Source organism: Prionailurus viverrinus, unplaced genomic scaffold, assembly GCF_022837055.1.
Source record: "Prionailurus viverrinus isolate Anna unplaced genomic scaffold, UM_Priviv_1.0 scaffold_67, whole genome shotgun sequence".
NCBI lineage: Eukaryota > Metazoa > Chordata > Mammalia > Carnivora > Felidae > Prionailurus > Prionailurus viverrinus.
In genome coordinates this window covers 252,400-279,944 of record NW_025927629.1, presented here as the reverse complement: position 1 = coordinate 279,944, position 27,545 = coordinate 252,400, and positions in this window count along the sequence as shown.

Below are 27,545 nucleotides of genomic sequence, written 5' to 3'. Positions count from 1 at the left end.
AAATGGCAAGATTTCATTCTTCTTGAAGCTGAGTTATATTTCATTGTATATACGTATGTATGTATATATGAACATACACGTATGTCCATATGCATATACATACGTATACATACACACACCGCAACTTCTTTACACCTTCCTCAGTTGATGGATACTTGGGCTTTCTCCATAGTTGGGCTACTGTTGATAATTCTGCTATAAATATTGGGTGCATGCATTGTCACTCTTAGGTATTTACCCAAAGGGTACCAAAATAGAGTCTCGGCTTTAAAGTTTATTTTGCCTGATATAAGTATGGCTACTGGCTTTCTTTTCACATTATTGGCATGATAAATATTTCTTCATTCCCTCACTTCAAATCTGCAGGAGACTTGGGGCGCCTGGGTGGCTCAGTCGGTTAAGGGGCCGACTTCGGCTCAGGTCATGATCTCGCGGTCCGTAAGGTCGAGCCCCGCGTCGCGCTCTGTGCTGACAGCTCAGAGCCTGGAGCCTGTTTCAGATTCTGTGTCTCCCTCTCTCTGACCCTCCCCCGTTTATGCTCGGTCTCTCTCTGTCTCAAAAATAAATAAACATTAAAAAATTAAAAAAAATAAGAAATCTGCAGGAGACTTAAGTCCAAATAAGGCTTTGTAGGCAGCATCTAGATAGACATTGTTTTTTGTTTGCTTGTTTGTTTGTTTGTTTTGTCCATTCTGACGCCCTATCCAATGTCTTTGGATTGGAGCATTTAGTCCATTTATAGTCAGAGTGATTATTGCTAGGTATATATTTAGTCCCATTCTAGTAGTTGATTTGTCATTGTTTCTTGATGTTTTCTCTGATCCTTTCTTGTCTGTAACACTTTTAGTCTTTCCTTTCCACTCAAGAGCCCGACTTAAATATTCTTTTCTTTTGACTGGTGGTACATTTCTTTACTTATTTTTAATATTTCTTCTTTTTAAAATTGAAGCCCAAGTTAGTTACCTTATAGAGGAATACAGTTTCAGCAGTAGAATTTAGTGATCCATCAAGTACAAAATATACCCAATACTTATCCCAAGGTCCACCCCTAATGCCCATCACCCGTTTAGCCAATACCCCTATTCAGTAACCCTCCAGGAACCCTGAGGTTCTTCCCTCTATTTAACAGTTTCTTATCATTTGACTCCCTCTTTGTATGTATCTTATTTTTGCTTTCCTTGCACTATGTTCATCAGTTTTATTAAATTCGACAGATGAGAGTAATCATAGGGTGTGTGTCGTTCTCTGACATATTTTGCTTAGCTTAAGAAATCTGGTTCCATCCACGTTGATGCAAAGAGCGAGATTTCATTCTTTTTGGTCGCCGAGTGATAGTCCATTGTATGCATATACCATATCTTCTTTATCCATTCATCTGTCAGTGGTCATTTGGGCTCTTTGCATAACTTAGCTATTGTTGAGAATGCTGCTAGAAATATTGGAGTACACGTGCCACTTCGAGTCAGCGTTAGTGTATCTTTTGGATAAATACGTAGTAGTGCAATTGCTGGGTCCTAGTGTAGTTCTATTTTTTGTTTTTGTGACGAATCTCCATACTATTGTCCAGAATGGCTACACCGCTTTGCATTCGCACCAGCATTGCAAAAGGGTTCCCTTTCCCTGCATCCTTGCCAACATCTGTCATTTCAGGAGATGCTAATTTTAGCCATTCTGATAGGTGTGAGGGGATATCTCATTGTGGGTTTCATTTGTATTTCAGTGATGACCAGTGAGATTGAGCATCTTTTCATGTGTGACCGATCTGGATGTCATCTTTCTTAAGGTGTCTCTTCATGTCTTTTGCCCATTTCTTCACTGGATTATTTGGTTTCTGGGTGTTGAGTGTGATCAGTTTTTATAGATTTTGGATACTAACCCTATATCTGATATGTCACCTGCAAATATCTTCTCCCATTTCATTCAGTTGCCTTTTAGTTTGGCTGATTTTGTCCCCTGCTGTGCAGAAGCTTTTTATCTTCAGGACCCAATAGTTCATTGTGGTTTGTATTGCCCTTTTTTCTGGAGACATGACAAGCGAGAAGTTGCTGCGGCCAGGATCAAGGAGGTACATTGCCTGTTATCTCCTCTAGGATGTTGATGGTTCCTGACTTACAGTTAGATAATTCATCCATTTTGAGGTGTGTGTGTGTGTGTGTGTGTGTGTGTGTCGTTTAAGAACAGTGTCCAGTGTCATCCTTCTCACTGTCCAGTATTCTTAGTACCATTTGCTGAAGAGACTCTTATTCCATTGGATATTCTTTCTGTGTTAACAAAGATTACTCACATTATGTTTGAGGGTATATTTCTGGGTTCCATATTCTGTTCCATTGACGTCTGTCTCCGTTTCTGTGCCTGTATATACTGTCTTGATGAATGCAGCTTTCTAATACACCATAAATCCAAAATAGTCATGTTTCCACCTTTGTTTTCTCTTTCAACATGACTTTAGTTTTTGGTATCTTTTCTGGATCCTTACACATTTTAGGGTTGTTTGTTCTAGCTCTGTGGAGAAAGCTCGTGTTTTTTGATAGGGATTGCATTGAGTGTGTCGATTGCTTTGGTAGTATTGACATCTTAACAATGTTTGTTCTTCTTCTTTTTTTTTTCAACGTTTATTTATTTTTGGGGGACAGACAGAGACAGAGCATGAACCGGGGATTGGCAGAGAGAGAGGGAGACACAGAATAGGAAACAGGCTCCAGGCTCTGAGCCATCAGCCCACAGCCTGACATGGGGCTCGATATCACGGATCGCGAGATCGTGACCTGGTAGAAGTCGGACGCTTAACCGACTGTGCCACCCAGACACCCCAAATGTTTGTTCTTCTAATACGTGAGCATGGAATGTTTTCCATTTCTCCGGGTTTCTTCAATTTTTCTCATAGACGATTTATGGTTTCTTGCTTACATCCCCATTGGGAGAGAGTCTGAGCTAGGGTTAGGGTTGGGTCCAGGACGTTGCCAGGGCCAAAGCAACTCCAGTCTCGTGATCTCCCTAGAGGAATGAAGTAAGGGACCAGGAGACAGCGGGGGTCAATTGTTTGATTAGGTTTCAAGATCGGGTTAGGATTCGGTTGAGGTTTCCGTTAGGGTTAGGGATTGGGTTAGGACCCAAGAGGCCCCAGGTACTGAGCCCACAGCAGGGCAGTGGTCACCCGAATGGGCTAAGTAGAGGGCACAGGGGAGAGGGCCGGGAAGGTTCAGTCTTTGGCTTCCTGGCCATGCAACTCTATGGGCCACTGGTCCGGTAGGCCTCAGGAATTCTCTCAGACAACTGCAGCCGGGCCTGCAGAGTGACATTGTGAGGTTCCAGGCACCATGCTGAGGGACACTGCCCCGCTTCTGGAACCCCAGGCACGTGGTGTTGCCAGACCATGCGATTGGGTCCACAAGGGGTGAGAGCCTTAGCTACGGTTAGTGTTTGGACCAGGGACGTAGCCAGGATCGAAGTGACTCCTGTCTCGAGATCTCCCTCGAGAGATGAAGTGAGGGCTCATGTGAAGGTGAGGTTAAGATGAAGGGATAGGGTTCAAGTCCGGCTGAGGATTAGGAGGAGGGTCTCGTTAAGGGTAGGGTTGGGGTTACGTCCCAGGAGGCCCCAGGTGCTGAAGCGAGAACACTTCAGCGGTCTCTCCGAAGGACTGAGTTCAGGGCACAAGGGAGAGTTCCGGGCAGGGTCAGACTCTATGAGCACCTGGCCGGGGAAGACTCAGGAATTCTCTCTGGCAGCTGCAACAGGCATGGGAAACGATATGGTGAGCTTCCAGATACCATACCAGGTGACCATGCAACCCATAATGACCCAAGGCGTATGGTGTTGTGAGACGTAGGGATTGGGTCCCCATGGGGAGAGAGCCTAAGCTAGGGGTAGGTTTCGGTAAAGGGACATCGCCAGGCCCATAGCGACTCCAGGCTCGTGACCTCCCTCAGGAATAATTGAGGGCCCATGCCAGAAGGCGGCTCAAGTGCAGGGTTAGGGTTCGAGGCATGCTTAGATTACTGTGGAGGGACCCGGTTAGAAGTGGCGTTAAGGTTAGGGTTACGTCCCAGGAGGCTCCAGGCACGGAACCTACAGCAAAACGATGGTCTCCCCGAAGGGCTGAGTTGAGGGCACAAGGGATGGTGCTAGTCAGGATCCGTCTTTGGCTGCCAAGGCCACATGCGTCGAACGGCCCCTGAACGAGGAGCCTCTGGAATCCTCTAGGGCAGCTGTAGTGAGGCCTGTGAAACGACATGGTGAGCTTCCAGGTTCCATGCCATGTGAGCCTGCACCGCTTCTGGACCCGAAGCACGTGGAGTTTTCAGATGTTGGAATTGGATCCCCATGGGGACTGAGCGTTAGATAGGGTTAGAATTCGGTCCAGGGACATGGCCAGGTTCGAAACGACAGCGGTCTCGTGATCTCGTTTAAGGCTGACGTGAGAGCCCATGCCAGAAGGAGGCTCACTTGCAGGGTCAGTGATCAAGGCAGGCCAAGGTTTTGGTGGAGGGTCCCGGGTTGGGGTAGGGTTAGGGTTAGGGTTAGGACCATGAGATTCCAGGCGCCGAACACACAGCAGGGCAGTGGTCTCCCCGAGGGGCTAAGTTGAGGGCACAAGGGAAGGTGTCGGTCAGGATGACTCTTTGGCTGCCAAGGCCACACACATCGATCCGCCCCTGGAGGAGGAGGCTTCGTGAATCCTCTCAAGGGCTGCAGTCGGGCCTGGGAAACGAAATGGTGAGCTGCCAAATTCCATGCCGAGTAAGGCTGCACAGCTTCTGGACCCCAGGCGCCTAGTATTGTCAGACGTTGGAATTGGGTGCCCTTGGGGAGAGAGCCCATGTAGGGTTAGGGTTCGGTCCAGGGACGTCATTAGGGTTAAAGTGACTCCAGTCTCGTGATCTCCCTCGAGGGCTGAAGTCAGGGCCCATGCCAGAAGGCGACTGAATTGCAGGATTAGGGAACGAGGAGGGCTTAGGTTTTGATAGAGGGTCCCGGATCGGGGTTTGGTTAGGGTTAGTGATGGGAACCTGGAGGCTCCAGGCGCCGAACCCACAGCAGGGCAGTGGTCTCCCTGAAGGGCTGATTTGAGGGTACAAAGGACTGTGCGGGTCAGGTTCCCTCTTTGGCTGCCAAGGCCACACACGTCGATAAGCCCCTGGTCCAGGAGGCCTCCGGACTCCTATCGGGAGCTGAAGCCGTCCTGGGAAACGTCACAGTGAGCTTCAAGGTTCCTTGCCGAGTCAGACTGCACCGCATCTGGAACCCAGGCGCTTGATGCTGTCAGACCATGGAATTGGCTCCCCATGAGGAGAGAGCTTTAGCTAGGGTTAGGGTTCGTTCCAGGGACGTTGCCAGGGCCGAAGCGACTCCGGTCTCGTGATCTCTTTCCAGGACTGAAGTGAGGGTCCATGCTAGATGCGGCTCAGATGCAGGATTAGGGATCGAGACAGGCTTAGCTTTCGGTGGAGGGTCCCGCATCGGGGTAGGGTTAGGGTTATGGTTGGGTACCTGGAGTCTCCAAGCGCCGAACTCAGAGCAGGGCAGTGGTCTCCCCGAAGGGCTGAGTTGAGGGCACAAGGGACGGTGCCGGTCAGGATCCCTGTTTGACAGCCAAGGCCACACACATGGATAAGCCCCTGGTCGAGGAGGCCTCCAGAATCCGCTCGGGAGTTGCAGCCGGGCCTGGGAAACGATATGTTGAGATTCCAGGTCCTTGCCGAGTCTGCCTGAACCGCTTTTGGAACCCAGGCGCGTGATGCTGTCCGACCTTGAAATTGGGTCCCATGAGGAAAGAGCCTTAGCTAGGGTTCGGGTTCGGTCCAGGTATGTCACCAGGGCCGAAGCGACTCTGGTCTCGTGACCTCCCTCGAGGACTGAAGTGAGGCCCCATGCCAGAAGGCGGCTCAAATGCAGGATTAGGGATCGAGGCAAGTTTTGGTTTCAGTGGAGGGTCCCGGGTAGGGTTAGGGTTAGGTCCCAGGGGGTACCAGGCGCCGAACCCACAGCAGGGCAGTGGTCTCCCCGAAGGGCTGAGTTGAGGGCACAAGGGACGGTGCCGGTCAGGGTCCCTCCCTGGCTGTCAAGGCCACACACGTCGAAAAGCCCCTGGTCGAGGAGGCCTCCGGAATCCTCTCTGGAGCTGCAGCCGGGCCTGGGAAACGACATGGTGAGCTTCCAGGTTCCTTGCCGAATCTGCCTGCACCGCTTCTAGACCCCAGGCGTGTGATTCTGTCCGACCTTGGAATTGGGTCCCCATGAGGAGAGAACCTTAGCTAGGGTTAGGGTTCGGTCCAGGGACGACGCCAGGGCCGAAGTGACTCTGGTCTCGTGATCTCCCTCTTGGGCTGAAGTGAGGGCCCATGCAGAAGGCGGCTCAAATGCAGGATAAGGGAACGAGGCAGGCTTAGGTTTCAGTGGAGGGTCCTGGTTCGGGGAAGGGTTAGGGTTAGGGTTAGGTCCCAAGAGGTTCCAGGCGCCAAACCCACAGAAGGGCAGTGGTCTCCCCGAAGGTCTGAGTTGAGGGCTCAAAGGACGGTGCCGGTCAGGGTCCCTCTTTGGCTGCCAAGGCCACACACGTCGATAAGCCCCTGGTCGAGGAGGCCTCCGGAATCATCTCGGGAGCTGTAGCCGGGCCTGGGAAACGACATATTGAGATTCCAGGTTCCTTGCCGAGTCAGCCTGCACCGCTTCTGTTCCCTATGCGCGTGATGCTGTCCGACCTTGGAATTGGGTCCCCATGAGGAGAGAGCCTTAGCTAGGGTTAGGGTTCAGTCCATGGTCGACGCCAGGGCCGAAGCGACTCCGGTCTCGTGATCTCCCTCGAGGGCTGACGTGAGGGCCCATGCCAGGAGGCGGCTCAAATGCAGTATTAGGTGTCGAGGCAGGCTTAGGTTTCGGTGGAGGGTCCTGGTTCGGGGTAGGGTTAGGGTTAGGGTTAGATCCCAGGAGTTTCCAGGCGCTGAACTCACAGCAGGGCAGTGGTCTCCCCGAAGGGCTGAGTTGAGCGCACAAGGGACGGGGCCGATCAGGGTCCGTCTTTGGCTGCCAAGACCACACACGTCAATAAGCCCCTGGTCGAGGAGGCCTCCGGAATCCTCTCGGGAGCTGCAGCCAGGCCTGGGAAACAACATGGTGAGCTTCCAGGTCCCTTGCCGAGTCAGCCTGCACCGCTTCTGTTCCCTATGCGCGTGATGCTGTCCGACCTTGGAATTGGGTCCCCATGAGGAGAGAGCCTTAGCTAGGGTTAAGGTTCGGTCCAGCGACGTCGCCAGGGCCGAGCGACTCTGGTCTCGTGATCTCCCTCGAGGGCTGAAGTGAGGGCCCATGCCAGGAGGCGGCTCAAATGCAGGATTAGGGATCGAGGCAGAGTTAGGTTTCGGTGGAGGGTAACGGTTTGGGTTAGGTTTAGGTTTAGGGGTAGGACCCAGGAGGTTCCAGGCGCCAAACTCACAGCAGGGCAGTGGTCTCTCCGAAGGGCTGAGTTGAGGGCACAAGGGACGGTGCCGGTCAGGGTCCCTCTTTGGCTGTCAAGGCCTCACACGTCGATAAGCCCCTGGTCGAGGAGGCCTCCGGAATCCTCTCGGGAGCTTCAGCCGGGCATGGGAAATGACATGGTGAGATTCCAAGTTCCATGCCGAGTCAGCCTGCACCGCTTCTGAACCCCAGGCGCGTGATGCTGTCCGACCTTGGAATTGGGTCCCCGTGAGGAGAGAGCCTTAGCTAGGGTTAGGGTTCGGTCCAGGGAAGTCGCCAGGGCCGAAGCGACTCCGGTCTCGTGATCTCCCTCGAGGCCTGAAGTGAGGGCCCATTCCAGAAGGCGGCTCAAATGCAGTAATAGGGATCGAGGCTGGCTTAGGTTTCGGTGGAGGATCCTGGTTCGGGGTAGGGTTACGGTTAGGCTTAGGTCCCAGGAGGTTCCAGGCGCCGATCCCAAAGCAGGGCAGTGGTCTCCCCGAAGGGCTGAGTTGAGGGCACATGGGACGGTGCCGGTCAGGGTCCCTCTTTGGCTGCCAAGACCACAGACGTCGATAAGTCCCTGGTCGAGGAGGCCTCCGGAATCCTCTCGGGAGCTGCAGCCGGGCCTGGGAAACGACATGGTGAGCTTCCAGGTTCCTTGCCGAGTAGGCCTGCACCGCTTCTGTTCCCTATGCGCATGATGCTGTCCGACCTTGGAATTGGGTCCCTATGAGGAGAGAGCCTTAGCTAGGGTTAGGGTTCGGTCCAGGGACGATGCCAGGGCCGAAGCGACTCCGCTCTCGTGATCTCCCTCAAGGGCTGAAGTGAGGGCCCATGCCAGAAGGCGGCTCAAATGCAGGATAAGGGAACGAGGCAGGCTTAGGTTTCAGTGGAGGGTAACGGTTCGGGGAAAAGTTAGGGTTAGGGTTAGGTCCCAAGAGGTTCCAGACGCCGAACTCACAGCAGGGCAGTGTTCTTCCCTAAGGGCTTAGTTGCGGGCACAAAGGACGGTGCCAGTCAGGATCCCTCTTTGGCTGCCAAGGCCACACACGTCAATAAGCCCCTGGTCGAGGAAGCCTCCGGAATCCGCTCGGGAGCTGCAGCCGGGCCTGGGAAACGACATGGTGAGCTTCCAGGTTCCTTGACGAGTCAGCCTGCACCGCTTCGGGACCCCAGGAGCGTGATGCTGTCTGACCTTGGAATTGGGTCCCCATGAGGAGAGAGCCTAAGCTAGGGTTAAGGTTCGGTCCAGCGAAGTCGCCAGGGCCGAAGCGACTCTGGTCTCGTGATCTCCCTTGAGGCCTGAAGTGAGGGCCCATGCCAGGAGGCGGCTCAAATGCAGGATTAGGGATTGAGGCAGGCTTATGTTTCGGTGGAGGGTAACCGTTCGGGTTAGGTTTAGGTTTAGGGGTAGGACCCAGGAGGTTCCAGGCGCCGAACTCACAGCAGGGCAGTGATCTCCCCGAAGGGCTGAGTTGAGGGCACAAGGGACGGTGCCGGTCAGGGTCCCTTTTTGGCTGCCAAGACCACACACGTCGATAAGCCCCTGGTCGAGGAGGCCTCCGGAATCCTCTCGGGAGCTGCAGCCGGGCCTGGGAAACGACATGGTGAGATTCCAAGTTCCATGCCGAGTCAGCCTGCACCGCTTCTCGACCCCAGGCGCGTGATGCTGTCCGACCTTGGTATTGGGTCCACATGAGGAGAGAGCCTTAGCTAGGGTTAGGGTTCAGTCCAGGGACGTCGCCAGGGCCGAAGCGACTCCGGTCTCGTGATCTCCCTCGAGGGCTGAAGTGAGGGCCCATGCCAGGAGGTGGCTCAAATGCAGGATTAGGTGTCGAGGCAGGCTTAGGTTTCGGTGGAGGGTCTTGGTTCGGGGTAGGGTTAGGGTTAGGGTTAGGTCCCAGGAGGTTCCAGGCGCCGAACCCACAGCCGGGCAGTCGTCTCCCCGAAGGGCTCAGTTGAGGGCACAAAGGACGGTGCCTGTCAGGGTCCCTCTTTGACTGCCAAGACCACACACATCGATAAGCCCCTGGTCGAGGAGGCCTCCGGAATCCTCTCGGGAGCTGCAGCCGGGCCTGGGAAACGACATGGGGAGCTTCCAGGTTCCTTGCCGAGTCAGCCTGCACCGCTTCTGTTCCCTATGCGCGTGATGCTGTCCGACCTTGGAATTGGGTCCCCATGAGGAGAGAGCCTTAGCTAGGGTTAGGGTTCAGTCCAACGACGATGCGAGGGCCGAAGCGACTCTGCTCTCGTGATCTCCCTCGAGGGTTGAAGTGAGGACCCATGCCAGAAGGCGGCGCAAATGCATGATAAGGGAACGAGGCAGGCTTAGGTTTCAGTGGAGGGTAACGATTCAGGGAAGGGTTAGGGTTAGGTTTAGGTCGCAAGAGGTTCCAGACACAGAACTCACAGCAGGGCAGTGTTCTTCCCGAAGGGCTTAGTTGCGGGCACCAAGGACGGAGCCGGTCAGGATCCCTCTTTGGCTGCCAAGGCCACACACGTCGATAAGCCCCTGGTCAAGGAGGCCTCCGGAATCCTCTCGGGAGTGCAGCCGGGCTTGGGAAACGACATGGTGAGCTTCCAGGTTCCTTGACGAGTCAGCCTGCACCGTTTCTGGACCCCAGGCGCGTGATGCTGTCCGACTTTGGAATTGGGTCCCCATGAGGAGAGAGCCTTAGCTAGGGTTAAGGTTCGGTCCAGCGACGTCGCCAGGGCCAAAGCGATTCTGGTCTCGTGATCTCCCTCGAGGGCTGAAGTGAAGGCCCATGCCAGGAGGCGGCTCAAATGCAGGATAGGTGTGGGGGCAGGCTTAGGTTTCGGTGGATGGTCCTGGTTTGGGGTAGGGTTAGGGTTAGGGTTAGGTCCCAGGAGGTTCCAGGCGCCGATCCCAAAGCAGGGCAGTGGTCTCCCTGAAGGGCTGAGTTGAGGGAACAAGGGACCGTGCCGGTCAGGGTCCCTTTTTGTGTGACAAGACCACACACGTCGATAAGCCCCTGGTCGGGGAGGCCTCCGGAATCCTCTCGGGAGCCGCAGCCGGGCCTGGGAAACGACATGGTGAGATTCCAAGTTCCATGCCGATCAGCCTGCACCGCTTCTGGACCCCAGGCACGTGATGCTGTCCGACCTTGGAATTGGGTCCCCATGAGGAGAGAGCCTTAACTAGGGTTAGGGTTCGGTCCAGAGACGTCGCCAGGGCCGAAGCGACTCCGGTCTCGTGATCTCCCTCGAGGCCTGAAGTGAGGGCCCATGCCAGGAGGCGGCTCAAATGCAGGATTAGGTGTCCAGGCAGGCTTAGGTTTCGGTGGAGGGTCCTTGTTCGGGGTAGGGTTAGGGTTAGGGTTAGGTCCCAGGAGGTTCCAGGCGCTGAACTCACAGCAGGGCAGTGGTCTCCCCGAAGGGCTGAGTTGAGGGCACATGGGACGGTGCCGGTCAGGGTCCCTCTTTGGCTGCCAAGACCACACCCGTCGATAAGCCCCTTGTCCAGGAGGCCTCCGGAATCCTCTCGGGAGCTGCAGCCCGGCCTGGGAAACGACATGGTGAGCTTCCAGGTTCCTTGGGGAGTCACTCTGCACCGCTTTTGTTCCCTATGCGCGTGATGCTGTCCGACCTTGGAATTGGGTCCCCATGCGGAGAGAGCCTTAGCTAGGGTTAGGTTCGGTCCAGGGACGATGCGAGGGCCGAAGCGACTCCGCTCTCGTGATCTCCCTCGAGGGCTGAAGTGAGGACCCATACCAGAAGGCGGCTAAAATGCAGGATAAGGGAACGAGGCAGGCTTAGGTTTCAGTGGAGGGTAACGGTTCGGGGAAGTGTTAGGGTTAGGTGTAGGTCCCAAGAGGTTCCAGAGGCAGAACTCACAGCAGGGCAGTGTTCTTCCCGAAGGGCTTAGTTGCGGGCACAAAGGACGGTGCCGGTCAGGATCCCTCTTTGGCTGCCAAGGCCACGCACGTCGATAAGCCCCTGGTCGAGGAGGCCTCCGGAATCCTCTAGGGAGCTGCAGCCGGGCCTGGGAAACGACATGGTGAGCTTCCATGTTCCTTGACGAGTCAGCCTGCACCGCTTCTGGACACCAGGCGCGTGATGCTGTCCGACCTTGAAATTGGGTCCCCATGAGGAGAGAGCCTTAGGTAGGGTTAAGGTTCGGTCCAGCGACGTCGCCAGGGCCGAAGCTACTCTGGTCTCGTGATCTCCCTCGAGGGCTGAAGTGAGGGCCCATGCCAGGAGGCGGCTCAAATTCAGGATTAGGGATTGAGGCAGGCTTAGGTTTCGGTGGAGGGTAACGGTTCGGGTTAGGTTTAGGTTTAGGGGTAGGACCCAGGAGGTTCCGGCGCCGAACTCACAGCAGGGCAGTGGTCTCTCCGAAGGGCTGAGTTGAGGGCACAAGGGACGGTGCCGGTCAGCTTCCCTCTTTGGCCCAAGGCCACACACATCAATAATCCCCTGGTCGAGGAGGCCTCCCTAATCCTCTCTGGAGCTGCAGCCGGGCCTGGGAAACGACATGGTGAGATTCGAAGTTCCATGCCGAGTCAGCCTGCACCGCTTCTGGACCCCAGGCGCGTGATGCTGTCCGACCTTGGAATTGGGTCCCCATGAGGAGAGAGCCTTAGATAGGGTTAGGGTTCGGTCCAGGGGCGTCGCCAGGGCCGAAGCGACTCCGGTCTCGTGATCTCCCTCGAGGGCTGAAGTGAGGGCCCATGCCAGGAGGCGGCTCAAATGCAGGTTTAGGGATCGAGGCAGGCTAGGTTTCGGAGGATGGTCCTGGTTCGGGGTAGGGTTAGGGTTAGGGTTAGTTCCCAGGAGTTTCCAGGCGCTGAACTCACAGCAGGGCAGTGGTCTCCCCGACGGGCTGAGTTGAGGGCACAAGGGACGGTGCCAGTCAGGGACCCTTTTTGGCTGCCAAGACCACACACGGCGATAAGCCCCTGGTCGAGGAAGCCTCCGGAATCCTCTCGGGAGCTGCAGCCGGGCCTGGGAAACGACATGGTGAGATTCCAAGTTCCATGCCGAGTCAGCCTGCACTGCATCTGGACCCCAGGCGCGTGATGCTGTCCGACCTTGGAATTGGCTCCCCATGAGGAGAGAGCCTTAGCTAGGGTTAGGTTTCGGTCCAGGGACGTCGCCAGGGCCGAAGCGACTCCGGTCTCGTGATCTCCCTCGAGGCCTGAAATGAGGGCCCATGCCAGACGGCGGCTCAAATGCAGCAATAGGGATCGAGGCTGGCTTAGGTTCCTTGGAGGGTCCTGGTTCGGGGTAGGGTTAGGGTTAGTGTTAGGTCCAAGGAGGTTCCAGGCGCAGAACCCACAGCCGGTCAGTGGTCTCCCAGAAGGGCTGAGTTGAGGGCACAAGGGAAGGTGCCGGTCAGGGTCCCTCTTTGGCTGCCAAAATTTCACACGTCGAAAAGCCCCTGGTCGAGGAGGCCTCCGGAATCCTCTCGGGAGCAGCAGCCGGGCCTTGGAAACGACATGGTGAGCTTCCAGGTTCCTTGACGTGTCAGCCTGCACCGCTTCTGGACCCCAGGCGCGTGATGCCTTCTGACCTTGGAATTGGGTCCCCATGAGGAAAGAGCCTTAGCTAGGGTTAGGGTTCGGACCAGGGACGTCGCCAGGGCCGAAGCGACTCCGGTCTCGTGATCTCCCTCGAGGCCTGAAGTGAGGGCCCATGCCAGGAGGCGGCTCAATTGCAGGATTAGGTGTCGAAGCAGGCTTAGGTTTCGGTGGAGGGTCCTGGTTCGGGGAAGGGTTAGGGTTAGGGTTAGGTCCCAAGAGGTTCCAGGCGCCGAACCCAAAGTAGGGCAGTGGTCTCCCCGTAGGGCTGAGTTGAGGGCACAAGGGACCGTGCCGGTCAGGGTCCCTCTTTGGCTTTCAAGGCTACACACGTCGATAAGCCCCTGGTCGAGGAGGCCTCCGGAATCCTCTCTGGAGCTGCAGCCGGGCCTGGGAAACGACATGGTGAGATTCCAAGTTCATGCCGAGTCAGCCTGCACCGCTTCTGAACCCCAGGCGCGTGATGCTGTCCGACCTTGGAATTGGGTCCCCATGAGGAGAGAGCCTTAGCTAGGGTTAGGGTTCGGTCCAGGGACGACGCCAGGGCCGAAGTGACTCTGGTCTCGTGATCTCCCTCTTGGGCTGAAGTGAGGGCCCATGCAGAAGGCGGCTCAAATGCAGGATAAGGGAACGAGGCAGGCTTAGGTTTCAGTGGAGGGTCCTGGTTCGGGGAAGGGTTAGGGTTAGGGTTAGGTCCCAAGAGGTTCCAGGCGCCAAACCCACAGAAGGGCAGTGGTCTCCCCGAAGGTCTGAGTTGAGGGCTCAAAGGACGGTGCCGGTCAGGGTCCCTCTTTGGCTGCCAAGGCCACACACGTCGATAAGCCCCTGGTCGAGGAGGCCTCCGGAATCATCTCGGGAGCTGTAGCCGGGCCTGGGAAACGACATATTGAGATTCCAGGTTCCTTGCCGAGTCAGCCTGCACCGCTTCTGTTCCCTATGCGCGTGATGCTGTCCGACCTTGGAATTGGGTCCCCATGAGGAGAGAGCCTTAGCTAAGGTTAGGGTTCAGTCCAGGGTCGACGCCAGGGCCGAAGCGACTCCGGTCTCGTGATCTCCCTCGAGGGCTGACGTGAGGGCCCATGCCAGGAGGCGGCTCAAATGCAGTATTAGGTGTCGAGGCAGGCTTAGGTTTCGGTGGAGGGTCCTGGTTCGGGGTAGGGTTAGGGTTAGGGTTAGATCCCAGGAGTTTCCAGGCGCTGAACTCACAGCAGGGCAGTGGTCTCCCCCAAGGGCTGAGTTGAGCGCACAAGGGACGGGGCCGATCAGGGTCCGTATTTGGCTGCCAAGACCACACACGTCAATAAGCCCCTGGTCGAGGAGGCCTCCGGAATCCTCTCGGGAGCTGCAGCCAGGCCTGGGAAACAACATGGTGAGCTTCCAGGTCCCTTGCCGAGTCAGCCTGCACCGCTTCTGTTCCCTATGCGCGTGATGCTGTCCGACCTTGGAATTGGGTCCCCATGAGGAGAGAGCCTTAGCTAGGGTTAAGGTTCGGTCCAGCGACGTCGCCAGGGCCGAGCGACTCTGGTCTCGTGATCTCCCTCGAGGGCTGAAGTGAGGGCCCATGCCAGGAGGCGGCTCAAATGCAGGATTAGGGATCGAGGCAGAGTTAGGTTTCGGTGGAGGGTAACGGTTTGGGTTAGGTTTAGGTTTAGGGGTAGGACCCAGGAGGTTCCAGGCGCCAAACTCACAGCAGGGCAGTGGTCTCTCCGAAGGGCTGAGTTGAGGGCACAAGGGACGGTGCCGGTCAGGGTCCCTCTTTGGCTGTCAAGGCCTCACACGTCGATAAGCCCCTGGTCGAGGAGGCCTCCGGAATCCTCTCGGGAGCTTCAGCCGGGCATGGGAAATGACATGGTGAGATTCCAAGTTCCATGCCGAGTCAGCCTGCACCGCTTCTGAACCCCAGGCGCGTGATGCTGTCCGACCTTGGAATTGGGTCCCCGTGAGGAGAGAGCCTTAGCTAGGGTTAGGGTTCGGTCCAGGGAAGTCGCCAGGGCCGAAGCGACTCCGGTCTCGTGATCTCCCTCGAGGCCTGAAGTGAGGGCCCATTCCAGAAGGCGGCTCAAATGCAGTAATAGGGATCGAGGCTGGCTTAGGTTTCGGTGGAGGATCCTGGTTCGGGGTAGGGTTACGGTTAGGCTTAGGTCCCAGGAGGTTCCAGGCGCCGATCCCAAAGCAGGGCAGTGGTCTCCCCGAAGGGCTGAGTTGAGGGCACATGGGACGGTGCCGGTCAGGGTCCCTCTTTGGCTGCCAAGACCACAGACGTCGATAAGTCCCTGGTCGAGGAGGCCTCCGGAATCCTCTCGGGAGCTGCAGCCGGGCCTGGGAAACGACATGGTGAGCTTCCAGGTTCCTTGCCGAGTAGGCCTGCACCGCTTCTGTTCCCTATGCGCATGATGCTGTCCGACCTTGGAATTGGGTCCCTATGAGGAGAGAGCCTTAGCTAGGGTTAGGGTTCGGTCCAGGGACGATGCCAGGGCCGAAGCGACTCCGCTCTCGTGATCTCCCTCAAGGGCTGAAGTGAGGGCCCATGCCAGAAGGCGGCTCAAATGCAGGATAAGGGAACGAGGCAGGCTTAGGTTTCAGTGGAGGGTAACGGTTCGGGGAAAAGTTAGGGTTAGGGTTAGGTCCCAAGAGGTTCCAGACGCCGAACTCACAGCAGGGCAGTGTTCTTCCCTAAGGGCTTAGTTGCGGGCACAAAGGACGGTGCCAGTCAGGATCCCTCTTTGGCTGCCAAGGCCACACACGTCAATAAGCCCCTGGTCGAGGAAGCCTCCGGAATCCGCTCGGGAGCTGCAGCCGGGCCTGGGAAACGACATGGTGAGCTTCCAGGTTCCTTGACGAGTCAGCCTGCACCGCTTCGGGACCCCAGGAGCGTGATGCTGTCTGACCTTGGAATTGGGTCCCCATGAGGAGAGAGCCTAAGCTAGGGTTAAGGTTCGGTCCAGCGAAGTCGCCAGGGCCGAAGCGACTCTGGTCTCGTGATCTCCCTTGAGGCCTGAAGTGAGGGCCCATGCCAGGAGGCGGCTCAAATGCAGGATTAGGGATTGAGGCAGGCTTATGTTTCGGTGGAGGGTAACCGTTCGGGTTAGGTTTAGGTTTAGGGGTAGGACCCAGGAGGTTCCAGGCGCCGAACTCACAGCAGGGCAGTGATCTCCCCGAAGGGCTGAGTTGAGGGCACAAGGGACGGTGCCGGTCAGGGTCCCTTTTTGGCTGCCAAGACCACACACGTCGATAAGCCCCTGGTCGAGGAGGCCTCCGGAATCCTCTCGGGAGCTGCAGCCGGGCCTGGGAAACGACATGGTGAGATTCCAAGTTCCATGCCGAGTCAGCCTGCACCGCTTCTCGACCCCAGGCGCGTGATGCTGTCCGACCTTGGTATTGGGTCCACATGAGGAGAGAGCCTTAGCTAGGGTTAGGGTTCAGTCCAGGGACGTCGCCAGGGCCGAAGCGACTCCGGTCTCGTGATCTCCCTCGAGGGCTGAAGTGAGGGCCCATGCCAGGAGGTGGCTCAAATGCAGGATTAGGTGTCGAGGCAGGCTTAGGTTTCGGTGGAGGGTCTTGGTTCGGGGTAGGGTTAGGGTTAGGGTTAGGTCCCAGGAGGTTCCAGGCGCCGAACCCACAGCCGGGCAGTCGTCTCCCCGAAGGGCTCAGTTGAGGGCACAAAGGACGGTGCCTGTCAGGGTCCCTCTTTGACTGCCAAGACCACACACGTCGATAAGCCCCTGGTCGAGGAGGCCTCCGGAATCCTCTCGGGAGCTGCAGCCGGGCCTGGGAAACGACATGGGGAGCTTCCAGGTTCCTTGCCGAGTCAGCCTGCACCGCTTCTGTTCCCTATGCGCGTGATGCTGTCCGACCTTGGAATTGGGTCCCCATGAGGAGAGAGCCTTAGCTAGGGTTAGGGTTCAGTCCAACGACGATGCGAGGGCCGAAGCGACTCTGCTCTCGTGATCTCCCTCGAGGGTTGAAGTGAGGACCCATGCCAGAAGGCGGCGCAAATGCATGATAAGGGAACGAGGCAGGCTTAGGTTTCAGTGGAGGGTAACGATTCAGGGAAGGGTTAGGGTTAGGTTTAGGTCGCAAGAGGTTCCAGACACAGAACTCACAGCAGGGCAGTGTTCTTCCCGAAGGGCTTAGTTGCGGGCACCAAGGACGGAGCCGGTCAGGATCCCTCTTTGGCTGCCAAGGACACACACGTCGATAAGCCCCTGGTCAAGGAGGCCTCCGGAATCCTCTCGGGAGTGCAGCCGGGCTTGGGAAACGACATGGTGAGCTTCCAGGTTCCTTGACGAGTCAGCCTGCACCGTTTCTGGACCCCAGGCGCGTGATGCTGTCCGACTTTGGAATTGGGTCCCCATGAGGAGAGAGCCTTAGCTAGGGTTAAGGTTCGGTCCAGCGACGTCGCCAGGGCCAAAGCGATCCTGGTCTCGTGATCTCCCTCGAGGGCTGAAGTGAAGGCCCATGCCAGGAGGCGGCTCAAATGCAGGATAGGTGTGGGGGCAGGCTTAGGTTTCGGTGGATGGTCCTGGTTTGGGGTAGGGTTAGGGTTAGGGTTAGGTCCCAGGAGGTTCCAGGCGCCGATCCCAAAGCAGGGCAGTGGTCTCCCTGAAGGGCTGAGTTGAGGGAACAAGGGACCGTGCCGGTCAGGGTCCCTTTTTGTGTGACAAGACCACACACGTCGATAAGCCCCTGGTCGGGGAGGCCTCCGGAATCCTCTCGGGAGCCGCAGCCGGGCCTGGGAAACGACATGGTGAGATTCCAAGTTCCATGCCGATCAGCCTGCACCGCTTCTGGACCCCAGGCACGTGATGCTGTCCGACCTTGGAATTGGGTCCCCATGAGGAGAGAGCCTTAACTAGGGTTAGGGTTCGGTCCAGAGACGTCGCCAGGGCCGAAGCGACTCCGGTCTCGTGATCTCCCTCGAGGCCTGAAGTGAGGGCCCATGCCAGGAGGCGGCTCAAATGCAGGATTAGGTGTCCAGGCAGGCTTAGGTTTCGGTGGAGGGTCCTTGTTCGGGGTAGGGTTAGGGTTAGGGTTAGGTCCCAGGAGGTTCCAGGCGCTGAACTCACAGCAGGGCAGTGGTCTCCCCGAAGGGCTGAGTTGAGGGCACATGGGACGGTGCCGGTCAGGGTCCCTCTTTGGCTGCCAAGACCACACCCGTCGATAAGCCCCTTGTCCAGGAGGCCTCCGGAATCCTCTCGGGAGCTGCAGCCCGGCCTGGGAAACGACATGGTGAGCTTCCAGGTTCCTTGGGGAGTCACTCTGCACCGCTTTTGTTCCCTATGCGCGTGATGCTGTCCGACCTTGGAATTGGGTCCCCATGCGGAGAGAGCCTTAGCTAGGGTTAGGTTCGGTCCAGGGACGATGCGAGGGCCGAAGCGACTCCGCTCTCGTGATCTCCCTCGAGGGCTGAAGTGAGGACCCATACCAGAAGGCGGCTAAAATGCAGGATAAGGGAACGAGGCAGGCTTAGGTTTCAGTGGAGGGTAACGGTTCGGGGAAGTGTTAGGGTTAGGTTTAGGTCCCAAGAGGTTCCAGAGGCAGAACTCACAGCAGGGCAGTGTTCTTCCCGAAGGGCTTAGTTGCGGGCACAAAGGACGGTGCCGGTCAGGATCCCTCTTTGGCTGCCAAGGCCACGCACGTCGATAAGCCCCTGGTCGAGGAGGCCTCCGGAATCCTCTAGGGAGCTGCAGCCGGGCCTGGGAAACGACATGGTGAGCTTCCATGTTCCTTGACGAGTCAGCCTGCACCGCTTCTGGACACCAGGCGCGTGATGCTGTCCGACCTTGAAATTGGGTCCCCATGAGGAGAGAGCCTTAGGTAGGGTTAAGGTTCGGTCCAGCGACGTCGCCAGGGCCGAAGCTACTCTGGTCTCGTGATCTCCCTCGAGGGCTGAAGTGAGGGCCCATGCCAGGAGGCGGCTCAAATTCAGGATTAGGGATTGAGGCAGGCTTAGGTTTCGGTGGAGGGTAACGGTTCGGGTTAGGTTTAGGTTTAGGGGTAGGACCCAGGAGGTTCCGGCGCTGAACTCACAGCAGGGCAGTGGTCTCTCCGAAGGGCTGAGTTGAGGGCACAAGGGACGGTGCCGGTCAGGGTCCCTCTTTGGCCCAAGGCCACACACATCAATAAGCCCCTGGTCGAGGAGGCCTCCCTAATCCTCTCTGGAGCTGCAGCCGGGCCTGGGAAACGACATGGTGAGATTCGAAGTTCCATGCCGAGTCAGCCTGCACCGCTTCTGGACCCCAGGCGCGTGATGCTGTCCGACCTTGGAATTGGGTCCCCATGAGGAGAGAGCCTTAGATAGGGTTAGGGTTCGGTCCAGGGGCGTCGCCAGGGCCGAAGCGACTCCGGTCTCGTGATCTCCCTCGAGGGCTGAAGTGAGGGCCCATGCCAGGAGGCGGCTCAAATGCAGGTTTAGGGATCGAGGCAGGCAAGGTTTCGGAGGATGGTCCTGGTTCGGGGTAGGGTTAGGGTTAGGGTTAGTTCCCAGGAGTTTCCAGGCGCTGAACTCACAGCAGGGCAGTGGTCTCCCCGACGGGCTGAGTTGAGGGCACAAGGGACGGTGCCAGTCAGGGACCCTTTTTGGCTGCCAAGACCACACACGGCGATAAGCCCCTGGTCGAGGAAGCCTCCGGAATCCTCTCGGGAGCTGCAGCCGGGCCTGGGAAACGACATGGTGAGATTCCAAGTTCCATGCCGAGTCAGCCTGCACTGCATCTGGACCCCAGGCGCGTGATGCTGTCCGACCTTGGAATTGGCTCCCCATGAGGAGAGAGCCTTAGCTAGGGTTAGGTTTCGGTCCAGGGACGTCGCCAGGGCCGAAGCGACTCCGGTCTCGTGATCTCCCTCGAGGCCTGAAATGAGGGCCCATGCCAGACGGCGGCTCAAATGCAGCAATAGGGATCGAGGCTGGCTTAGGTTCCTTGGAGGGTCCTGGTTCGGGGTAGGGTTAGGGTTAGTGTTAGGTCCAAGGAGGTTCCAGGCGCAGAACCCACAGCCGGTCAGTGGTCTCCCAGAAGGGCTGAGTTGAGGGCACAAGGGAAGGTGCCGGTCAGGGTCCCTCTTTGGCTGCCAAAATTTCACACGTCGAAAAGCCCCTGGTCGAGGAGGCCTCCGGAATCCTCTCGGGAGCAGCAGCCGGGCCTTGGAAACGACATGGTGAGCTTCCAGGTTCCTTGACGTGTCAGCCTGCACCGCTTCTGGACCCCAGGCGCGTGATGCCTTCTGACCTTGGAATTGGGTCCCCATGAGGAAAGAGCCTTAGCTAGGGTTAGGGTTCGGACCAGGGACGTCGCCAGGGCCGAAGCGACTCCGGTCTCGTGATCTCCCTCGAGGCCTGAAGTGAGGGCCCATGCCAGGAGGCGGCTCAATTGCAGGATTAGGTGTCGAAGCAGGCTTAGGTTTCGGTGGAGGGTCCTGGTTCGGGGAAGGGTTAGGGTTAGGGTTAGGTCCCAAGAGGTTCCAGGCGCCGAACCCAAAGTAGGGCAGTGGTCTCCCCGTAGGGCTGAGTTGAGGGCACAAGGGACCGTGCCGGTCAGGGTCCCTCTTTGGCTTTCAAGGCTACACACGTCGATAAGCCCCTGGTCGAGGAGGCCTCCGGAATCCTCTCTGGAGCTGCAGCCGGGCCTGGGAAACGACATGGTGAGATTCCAAGTTCATGCCGAGTCAGCCTGCACCGCTTCTGAACCCCAGGCGCGTGATGCTGTCCGACCTTGGAATTGGGTCCCCATGAGGAGAGAGCCTTAGCTAGGGTTAGGGTTCGGTCCAGGGACGACGCCAGGGCCGAAGTGACTCTGGTCTCGTGATCTCCCTCTTGGGCTGAAGTGAGGGCCCATGCAGAAGGCGGCTCAAATGCAGGATAAGGGAACGAGGCAGGCTTAGGTTTCAGTGGAGGGTCCTGGTTCGGGGAAGGGTTAGGGTTAGGGTTAGGTCCCAAGAGGTTCCAGGCGCCAAACCCACAGAAGGGCAGTGGTCTCCCCGAAGGTCTGAGTTGAGGGCTCAAAGGACGGTGCCGGTCAGGGTCCCTCTTTGGCTGCCAAGGCCACACACGTCGATAAGCCCCTGGTCGAGGAGGCCTCCGGAATCATCTCGGGAGCTGTAGCCGGGCCTGGGAAACGACATATTGAGATTCCAGGTTCCTTGCCGAGTCAGCCTGCACCGCTTCTGTTCCCTATGCGCGTGATGCTGTCCGACCTTGGAATTGGGTCCCCATGAGGAGAGAGCCTTAGCTAGGGTTAGGGTTCAGTCCAGGGTCGACGCCAGGGCCGAAGCGACTCCGGTCTCGTGATCTCCCTCGAGGGCTGACGTGAGGGCCCATGCCAGGAGGCGGCTCAAATGCAGTATTAGGTGTCGAGGCAGGCTTAGGTTTCGGTGGAGGGTCCTGGTTCGGGGTAGGGTTAGGGTTAGGGTTAGATCCCAGGAGTTTCCAGGCGCTGAACTCACAGCAGGGCAGTGGTCTCCCCGAAGGGCTGAGTTGAGCGCACAAGGGACGGGGCCGATCAGGGTCCGTCTTTGGCTGCCAAGACCACACACGTCAATAAGCCCCTGGTCGAGGAGGCCTCCGGAATCCTCTCGGGAGCTGCAGCCAGGCCTGGGAAACAACATGGTGAGCTTCCAGGTCCCTTGCCGAGTCAGCCTGCACCGCTTCTGTTCCCTATGCGCGTGATGCTGTCCGACCTTGGAATTGGGTCCCCATGAGGAGAGAGCCTTAGCTAGGGTTAAGGTTCGGTCCAGCGACGTCGCCAGGGCCGAGCGACTCTGGTCTCGTGATCTCCCTCGAGGGCTGAAGTGAGGGCCCATGCCAGGAGGCGGCTCAAATGCAGGATTAGGGATCGAGGCAGAGTTAGGTTTCGGTGGAGGGTAACGGTTTGGGTTAGGTTTAGGTTTAGGGGTAGGACCCAGGAGGTTCCAGGCGCCAAACTCACAGCAGGGCAGTGGTCTCTCCGAAGGGCTGAGTTGAGGGCACAAGGGACGGTGCCGGTCAGGGTCCCTCTTTGGCTGTCAAGGCCTCACACGTCGATAAGCCCCTGGTCGAGGAGGCCTCCGGAATCCTCTCTGGAGCTGCAGCCGGGCCTGGGAAACGACATGGTGAGATTCCAAGTTCATGCCGAGTCAGCCTGCACGGCTTCTGAACCCCAGGCGCGTGATGCTGTCCGACCTTGGAATTGGGTCCTCATGAGGAGAGAGCCTTAGCTAGGGTTAGGGTTCGGTCCAGGGAAGTCGCCAGGGCCGAAGCGACTCCGGTCTCGTGATCTCCCTCGAGGGCTGAAGTGAGGGCACATGCCAGGAGGCGGCTCAAATGCAGGATTAGGGATCGAGGCACGCTTAGGTTTCGGTGGAGGGTAACGGTTCGGGTTAGGTTTAGGTTTAGGGGTAGGACCCAGGAGGTTCCAGGCGCCGAACTCACAGCAGGGCAGTGGTCTCCCCGAAGGGCTGAGTTGCGGGCACAAGGGACGGTGCCGGTCAGGGTCCCTCTTTGGCTCCAGGCCACACACGTCGATAGGCCCCTGGTCGAGGAGGCCTCCCTCATCCTTTCTGGAGCTGCAGTCGGGTGTGGGAAACGACATGGTGAGATTCCAAGTTCCATGCCGAGTCAGCCTGCACCGCTTCTGGACCCCAGGCGTGTGATGCTATCTGACCTTGGAATTGGGTCCCCATGAGGAGAGAGCCTTAGCTAGGGTTAGGGTTCGGTCCAGGGACGTCGCCAGGGCCGAAGCGACTCTGGTCTCGTGATCTCCCTCGAGGGCTGAAGTGAGGGCCCATGCCAGGAGGCGGCTCAAATGCACGATTAGGTGTCGAGGCAGGCTTAGGTTTCGGTGGAGGGTCCTGGATCGGGCTAGGGTTAGGGTTAGGGTTAGGTCCCAGGAGGTTCCAGGCGCTGAACACACAGCAGGGCAGTGGTCTCCCCGAAGGGCTGAGTTGAGGGCACAAGGGACGGTGCCGGTGTGGGTCCCTCTTTGGCTACCAAGACCACACACGTCGAAAAGCCCCTGGTCGAGGAGGCCTCCGGAATCCTCTCGGGAGCTGCAGCCCGGCCTGGGAAACGACATGGTGAGCTTCCAGGTTCCTGGGCAAGTCAGTCTGCACCGTTTCTGGACCCCAGGCTCATGATGCTGTCCGACCTTGGAATTGGGTCCCCATGAGGAGAGAGCCTTAGCTAGGGTTAGGGTTCGGTCCAGGGATTTCGCCAGGGCCGAAGCGACTCCGGTCTCGTGATCTCCCTCGAGGGCTGAGGTGAGGGCCCATGCCAGGAGGCGGCTCAAATGCAGGATTAGGTGTCGAGGCAGGCTTAGGTTTCCATGGAGGGTCCTGGTTCGGGGTAGGGTTAGGGTTAGGGTTAGGTCCCAGGAGGTTCCAGGCGCTGAACTCACAGCAGGGCAGTGGTCTCCCCGAAGGGCTGAGTTGAGGGCACAAGGGACGGTGCCGGTCAGGGTCCCTTTTTGCCTGCCAAGACCACAATCGTCGAAAAGCCCCTGGTCGAGGAGGCCTCCTGAATCCTCTCGGGAGCTGCAGCCGGGCCTGGGAAACGACATGGTGAGATTCCAAGTTCCATGCCGAGTCACCCTGCACCGCTTCTGGACCCCAGGCTCGTGATGCCTTCTGACCTTGGAATTGGGTCCCCATGAGGAGAGAGCCTTAGCTAGGATTAGGGTTCGGTCCAGGGACATCGCCAGGGCCGAAGCGACTCTGGTCTCGTGATCTCCCTCGAGGGCTGAAGTGAGGGCCCATGCCAGGAGGCGGCTCAAATGCAGGATTAGGTGTCGAAGCAGGCTTAGGTTTTGGTGGAGGGTCCTGGTTCGGGGTAGGGTTAGGGTTAGGGTTAGGTCCCAGGAGGTTCCAGGAGCTGAACACACAGCAGGGCAGTGGTCTCCCCGAAGGGCTGAGTTGAGGGCACAAGGGACGGTGCCGGTCAGGTTCCCTCTTTGGCTGCCAAGACCACACACGTCGATAAGCCCCTGGTCGAGGAGGCCTCCGGAATCCTCTCGGGAGCTGCAGCCGGGCCTGGGAAACGACATGGTGAGCTTCCAGGTTCCTTGCCAAGCCAGCCTGCACCATTTCTGTTCCCTATGCGCGTGATGCTATCCGACCTTGAAATTGGGTCCCCATGAGGAGAGAGTCTTAGCTAGGGTTAGGGTTCGATCCAGGGACGATGCCAGGGCCGAAGCGACTCCGTTGTCGTGATCTCCCTCGAGGGCTGAAATGAGGACCCATGCCAGAAGGCGGCTCAAATGCAGGATTAGGGATCGAGGCAGGCTTAGGTTTCGGTGGAGGGTAACGGTTCGGGTTAGGTTTAGGTTTAGGGGTAGGACCCAGGAGGTTCCAGGAGCCGAACTCACAGCAGGGCAGTGGTCTCCCCGAAGGGCTGAGTTGAGGGCACAAGGGACGGTGCAGGTCAGGGTCCCTCTTTGGCTCCAGGCCACACACGTCGATAGGCCCCTGGTCGAGGAGGCCTCCCTCATCCTTTCTGGAGCTGCAACCGGGCCTGGGAAACGACATGGTGAGATTCCAAGTTCCATGCCGAGTCAGCCTGTACCGCTTCTGGACCCCAGGCGCGTGATGCTGTCTGAACTTGGAATTGGGTCCCCATGAGGAGAGAGCCTTAGCTAGGGTTAGGGTTCGGACCAGGGACGTCGCCAGGGCCGAAGCGACTCCGGTCTCGTGATCTCCCTCGAGGGCTGAAGTGAGGGCCCATGCCAGGAGGCGGCTCAAATGCAGGATTAGGTGTCGAGGCAGGCTTAGGTTTCGGTGGAGGGTCCTGGTTCGGGCTAGGGTTAGGGTTAGGGTTAGGTCCCAGGAAGTTCCATGTGCTGAACTCACAGCAGGGCAGTGGTCTCCCCGAAGGGCTAAGTTGAGGGCACAAGGGACGGTGCCGGTCAGGGTCCCTCTTTGGCTGCCAAGAGCACACACGTCGAAAAGCCCCTGGTCGAGGAGGCCTCCGGAATCCTCTCGGGAGCTGCAGCCGGGACTGGGAAACGACATGGTGAGCTTCCAGGTTCCTGGGCAAGTCAGCCTGCACCGCTTCTGGACCCCAGGCTCGTGATGCTGTCCTACGTAGGAATTGGGTCCCCATGCGGAGAGAGCCTTATCTAGGGTCAGGGTTCGTTCCAGGGACGTCGCCAGGGCCGATGCGACTCTGGTCTCGTGATCTCCCTCGAGGGCTGAAGTGAGGGCCCATTCCAGAAGGCGGCTCAAATGCAGGAATAGGGATCGAGGCGGGCTTAGGTTTCGGTGGAGGTTCCTGGTTCGGGGTAGGGTTAGATTTAGGTTTAGGTCCCAGGAGGTTCCAGGCGCCCATCCCAAAGCATTGCAGTGGTCTCCCCGAAGGGTTGAGTTGAGGGCATAAGGGACCGTGCCGGTCACGGTCCCTCTTTGGCTGTCAAGGCCACACACGTCGATAAGACCCTGGTCGAGGAGGCCTCCGTAATCCTCTCTGGAGCTGCAGCCGGGCCTGGGAAACGACATGGTGAGATTCCAAGTTCCATGCCGAGTCAGCCTGCACCGCTTCTGGACCCCAGGCGCGTGATGCTGTCTGACCTTGGAATTGGGTCCCCATGAGGAGAGAGCCTCAGCTAGGGTTAGGGTTCGGTCCAGGGACGTTGCCAGGGCCGAAGCGACTCCGGTCTCGTGATCTCCCTCGAGGGCTGAAGTGAGGGCCCATGCCAGGAGGCGGCTCAAATACAGGATTAGGTGTCGAGGCAGGCTTAGGTTTCGGTGGAGGGTCCTGGTTCGGGCTAGGGTTAGGGTTAGGGTTAGGTCCCAGGAGGTTCCAGGCGCTGAACTCACAGCAGGGCACTGGTCTCCCCGAAGGGCTGAGTTGAGGGCACAAGGGACGGTGCCGGTCAGGATCCCTCTTTGGCTGCCAAGACCACACTCGTCGAAAAGCCCCTGGTCGAGGAGGCCTCCGGAAATCTCTCGGGAGCTGCAGCCGGGCCTGGGAAACGACATGGTGAGCTGCCAGGTTCCTGGGCAAGTCAGCCTGCACCGCTTCTGGACCCCAGGCTCGTGATGCTGTCCTACGTAGGAATTGGGTCCCCATGCGGAGAGAGTCTTATCTAGGGTCAGGGTTCGTTCCAGGGACGTCGCCAGGGCCGAAGCGACTCTGGTCTCGTGATCTCCCTTGAGGCCTGAAGTGAGGGCCCATTCCAGAAGGCGGCTCAAATGCAGGAATAGGGATCGAGGCGGGCTTAGGTTTCGGTGGAGGGTCCTGGTTCGGGGTAGGGTTAGGGTTAGGGTTAGGTCCCAGGAGGATCCAGGTGCCGATCCCAAAGCATTGCGATGGTCTCCCCGAAGGGTTGAGTTGAGAACATAAGGGACCGTGCCGGTCAGGGTCCCTCTTTGGCTGTCAAGGCCACACACGTCGATAAGACCCTGGTCGAGGAGGCCTCCGGAATGCTCTCTGGAGCTGCAGCCGGGCCTGGGAAAGGACATGGTGAGCTTCCAGGTTCCTTGGCGAGTCAGCCTGCACCGCTTCTGGACCCCAGGCGCGTGATGCTGTCCGACCTTGGAATTGGGTCCCCATGAGGAGAGAGCCTTAGCTAGGGTTAAGGTTCGGTCCAGCGATGTCGCCAGGGCCGAAACGACTCTGGTCTCGTGATCTCCCTCGAGGGCTGAAGTGAGGGCCCATGCCAAGAGGCGGCTCAAATGCAGGATTAGGGATCGAGGCAGGCTTAGGTTTCGGTGGAGGGTAACGGTTCGGGTTAGGTTTAGGTTTAGGGGTAGGACCCAGGAGGTTCCAGGCGCCGAACTCACAGCAGGGCAGTGGTCTCCCCGAAGGGCTGAGTTGAGGGCACAAGGGACGGTGCCCGTCAGGGTCCCTTTTTGGCTGCCAAGACCACACACGCCAAAATGCCCCTGGTCGAGGAGGCCCCCGGAATCCTCTCGGGGGCTGCAGCCGGAACTGGGAAACGACATGGTGAGATTCCAAGTTCCATGCCAAGTCAGCCTGCACCGCTTCTGGAACCCAGGCGCGTGATGCTGTCTGACCTTGGAATTGGGTCCCCATGAGGAGAGAGCCTTAGCTAGGGTTAAGGTTCGGTCCAGCGACGTCGCCAGGGCCGAAGCGACTCTGGTCTCGTGATCTCCCTCGAGGGCTGAAGTGAGGACCCATGCCAGGAGGCGGCTCAAATGCAGGATTAGGTGTCGAGGCAGGCTTAGGTTTCGGTGGAGGGTCCCGGTTCGGGGTAGGGTTAGGGTTAGGGTTAGGTCCCAGGAGGTTCCAGGCGCTGAACTCACAGCAGGGCAGTGGTCTCCCCGAAAGGCTGAGTTGAGGGCACAAGGGACGGTGCCGGTCAGGGTCCCTCTTTCGCTGCCAAGACCACACACGTCGAAAAGCCCCTGGTCGAGGAGGCCTCCGGAATCCTCTCGGGAGCTGCAGCCGGGCCTGGGAAACGACATGGTGAGCTTCCAAGTTCCTTGGCAAGTCAGCCTGCACCGCTTCTGGACCCCAGGCTCGTGATGCTGTCCTACCTTGGAATTAGGTCCCCATGCGGAGAGAGCCTTATCTAGGGTTAGGGTTCGGCCCAGGGACGTCGCCAGGGCCGAAGCGACTCCGGTCTCGTGATCTCCCTCGAG